Here is a 4,803-nt window from a genome sequence, read left to right as displayed (position 1 = left end):
GAGGTCTAGCCTGTGATCTTTGCTAATATGCCAGTTTGTATCCTGCTCTGATACTGTGTGGGGTTTGTAAGCTGCTACTGTAACCTTATTCCCTACTAGCATGACTGATTCTCTTTTCACAGTCATGTCATGCAGTTCAACAACACCTGCTGGTTAAGGCCCACAGAACAAGATTTGTGTTATGCCATTCCTATTTTCCCTTTACATTCACTCATGGTAATGCATGTTAAATTGCTTTCAGCACCAAGTTATTGTATATCTGCTGTGGTTTAGTGGTACTTCATGCAGACAGGTGAGTCCAGGGTCCCGGGTTCGAGACTGACAAGGGTATTTTTATTTTGCTGCTGAGCAATACAAGGGCCCTGTCAATACAGAGTGACTAAGGCACTTTTAAGAAGTTGTAAGCTGGTTTGCGCGACACTTAGTGATGCTTAGCTAAGCGCACCCTGGCTTACTACTGCTTAACAGTGCTTACTCTCGCTAACCCCCGCGCTAATTTCTTTTAAAGTAAAGAAAATGGGGAGATAGGAAAGTGGTGAAAAAGGGGTCACAGAGGGGGAAAGACAGTAGGAAAACAAGCTCGGGATGTGCAGGAAGGGTGTAGGGAAGGCCCATAGCTGCCCATTTCTTTAACAGCAATGGCTGTGCATATGTTGAAAATTTGAAGTGAGTTTTGAGACCTTCCACCCCTGAGTGAGGAGTGAGGACAACATAGTTTGTTGCACTGCCGATTAGAATTATCGGTGTACATGTCCTATGGACATGTGTGCAAAATGGGAAGCTATGTATGTGGCGTAATTTTTTTTCTGGTACAGATTGCCCTTTTTTTTTTTTTCAGTTGAGAGTGGTAAGTGAGGTAGGGGAAGTGGGTATATTTGGGGAGGTAGGTTGGTGAGGTAAACAGACAAGACAAACGAGACGCATACAGGGGCGGAATCTGACACATGGGGTGGGTGAACACAATTGACAGGGAAGGTTTTTTGGAAATCGCAAGTCCATGAGCCCACAGATGGTAACAATGGAACTGAGATCCCCACCCATGGGCAGTCACCACTGCACCTTCACAGCCCCGGGGGGGTGGCTGTGCTGGGAGCTGAGTAGGACGGGCAGGCTCACCCGTGAGAAGTGCCACTCTCGCCTCAAGCTGGCATAGGGGATCAGCGACTGAACGCTGGATCTCCCTACACACCACAACCCGGACCCTTCAAAGGGTGACGGGTGGCCCTTCTCCGCTCATGCTTGCACTGGGGGACGAGCCCCATCCCTTGCAGCTCTTCTACCCGAAGGTGGCACAAGACCAACAGAGGAGGGGGGTCTGGGCTGGACACCAGAGCCACTGGTGCCAGGTGCACTCGCCAACTGAGGAGAGACAGGTGGGTCCACTGGACCGGCCTTCCTTCCCATACGTTCTGTGATTTGGTGTGTTTCATTACAACATAAACAACAGCATTCCAGATTAGTTGTAACAGCATGCAGTAATATTCCCATTAACCCAACACACCACAATTCCAACAGTTGAACAGCAAACATAACACATGCATATATTGAACAACAGTGGTTATTCCAAACGCATGCTGGGATGATTGGTAGCAACAGGCCACCATGAACATGGTGTTTGAACAGGGCACATGCATCAACATGAGTGCAAATATTTATAGAACAATTGCACATATATTCCAACAAATATTTAAGATTACACATACCCATTGAGGTGTGGAATTGCATGGTTTATGCACAAACATTAGGGTGTAGAAAAAACCTCTGTTAACATCTTATAAACAGTTTTACTGTACACTACATTCCTAGTGACTGCAGGTGTATATTCCCTACATGTATTACACTTGCCACCGTGCATTAGGTTGTGTAGTGGGTTTGGCTAGTTCAATCTATACTTGACCTATATCTCGAATACTAACTGTCCAGGATGCAGATGTTACTGCTACATATTTTATGGTTGCATTTATATTTCTTTATCTACATATCTGGATGTTTTCACATGACATTTTCACTTTAAATTGTACAAAACCCTACATTTATTGAAGCACACTTACATTTCTGGGGAAAATATTAGCATGCTACTCGTTTGCCAGATTTACTTATGCATGGCAGCCAGTAACTGACTGTTGAGGACTGTATATTTACTTCACAGCTACTAGCACTTCCATCACCCACTTTAGATGAGACTGCAGAACTCTGGGTTGCCAGCACTTTCTAAAACATTACTATTTGTATAATACAAGGGTACAACAACATTTCATACTAAGTGAAACAGACACACTCTGGGTTTTAGACCTTTATTAATGACATTACACACTCTTCCACAGGCTCACTCCTTTATTTGTTTTAACGGTATGTGTGGCAGACATGTTCACAACATATTATACCTTTATTAATAGGTTAGCACACACTTTTTTTCAGGCTCACTCACATATTCTTTTATATGACAGTGCCTGCAGAGATATTATTCCAGACATTTGTTACCTTTCTTAATGGGTTACTACACTCTTTTTCTGCCTCTCTAATGTTTTTATCTGACAGTACATGCAGAGGACTTGTTCAGTCCATTTTATGGCTGTATTATTGGACTACAACACTTTCATGCTCTCTCCCATATTTTATATAACAATACATGCAGAATAATCACTAACCTGCCTGGCGGCGCAGCCTATCTTCATAGGCTTGCTGATTTGTAACGAGGTCACCTGCAGCTGTAAAGTAAATGAAGGGATATTGAGACATTCCTATCCGTTATACATACTTAATTTTAAATCCTTACATAATACATGCCATGGCTACATACTCAGTTGTGGGGCATCCCACGTGCCTTCTGTATCCACTGGTTCAGGCGGTGGTCCTTTCGTCTCTTCAGGTCCGCATGGTGGTGACGGACCTGCTCACCAGTCCGGGGAATGCCTGTGGCACTGGTGAGGTCACGAGCTAACCGGTTCCAAGCTTCTCCCTTGTACTCCGTCCCTTGGAACTGGCCCTGGAGGAGTCTTGCCTCGTGACGGTGGACTAGGAGCCAAACCATGTATTTGGACTCCTCGGTGCCCCATCTCTGTGCTCGGAAGTGCACTCCCTCTCCAACAACAGACATTCTGACCGCAGATGTGAGCTACAATCAGTTATGGCGTGTATTCCCGCCAGTGGGGCTTAAATATGCCGTATTTCCCGCACTTTTTTGTGATTGGCTGTTTTGTAAAATTCTCGGCTGACTGCAGACCTGCTTAGTAATGGTTAGACTACCATTCCTAGGTTTATGTATATTAATAGTGGCTGTTTCCCCTATGTTGTTATGGCTTAGTGGTTCTGTACTTTGATTAATGATGCAAGGGGTCCTGGGTTCAAACCTTGTCATTCTTTTATTTTAATACTGTCTAGACAGGCTAGGGGGTGTGGCTGTGTTTAAGCAACTTAGCTCTACGTTGCTCCCCTGTGTCCTACGGTGCCCTGGTTGGCGTGGCGCGCACCTCCGCACAAACCAATTGCGCTGGGTAAAGCGTTTTTAAATGTTGGGCAACTCTATTGCGCTGGGTAAAGCGTTATTACACTATGGGCAACTCTGTTTAGCTGGGTGAAGCGCTATTAAACTATGGGCAACTCTGTTTAGCTGCATTAAGCGCTGTTAAACTACGGGCACCTCTGTTTAGATGGGTATAGCGCTATTAAACTATGGGCACCTGTGTTTAGCTGTGTAAAACGTTGCTTAACGGCAGGCTATTATATATCTGGGTCTTTTAAAAATATATATTTTGTTCGCTGATACATTGGTCATGTCACTGCTTTTAATGAAATTGTAATCATATTTGTCTGGTATTATTTCAAATACTGATTTAAACATAAATAAGAAGGGGAGTGGTGGGACTCGAACCGTGAATGCATTCTCTTTGTGCATACGCTCTACCATTACGCTTTTGCTATTTGGATTAATTGTCATAAGTAGTTCTTATATGCTCTTCAGTGTCACAATTGCTAACTGTGGTTAAGCAATGGGCACACCCGCGCAAACAAGCGCAAATACGGGCAGCTATATTGTGGATTTAAAAAAAATTTAATTTTTTCCGTTTTATAACTCTGATGGGGGTTTACATTGTCAGGGAGTGTGGTGTTGGGTGCAAGTATATTTGAGTGGTCTCGCTGTTGTCTGTTGACATTATGCTTTTTAAAACCTTGCAGGGGCGTGGGCTTTTAGACTGCTCGGCAGTCGGACACGCCCCCTGCTTGCCTACTCAGTCCGTGCCCTCATGAATATTCATGGCACGCTGACACCATACCATTCAACTGCAGCCTCCGAGTAAGACATATTAAGTCTTACACAGAGGTTTTGTGAATCCAGCCCCCTCTTTGCAGTGGGCATACATTTTTCAACCCCTCAAAGATCCTTTTCTAGGAATCAACAGAGTGGTTGAAAAATGTAGTACAGGACATCCCAGGGATTTTGAATGGCAACGTCCCAAGGACAAAATTCTCGATGTAAACATTTCATCAAAAAAACAACCTCAAGGTTATGCTTCTAAACATTAAAAGGAGTCTTAGCATGAAAATGCACTCACTGGAAGCAGTCCTCACCTTGGAAGATGCTGACATTTGTGCAGTCACAGAGATCTGGTTCAAAACTGTGGAGAGCACCCTAGCCGTACCAGGTTACACCTCCTACCACACGTTCATACCACAAATGGAAGGCGTGAAAACTAATGAAGACTGTGCAGCAGTATTCATTAAAGATAAATACACTTCCAGATTGGTTAAACAGTATGATTCCTTGAAGAGACTTCAGGTGCAACTAACTTGGCAGAACACCCA

Source organism: Protopterus annectens, chromosome 2.part1 (assembly GCF_019279795.1).
Source record: "Protopterus annectens isolate FY-2018-M chromosome 2.part1, PAN1.0, whole genome shotgun sequence".
NCBI classification, from domain to species: domain Eukaryota; kingdom Metazoa; phylum Chordata; order Ceratodontiformes; family Protopteridae; genus Protopterus; species Protopterus annectens.
Note: the sequence above shows the minus strand (reverse complement) of the source record.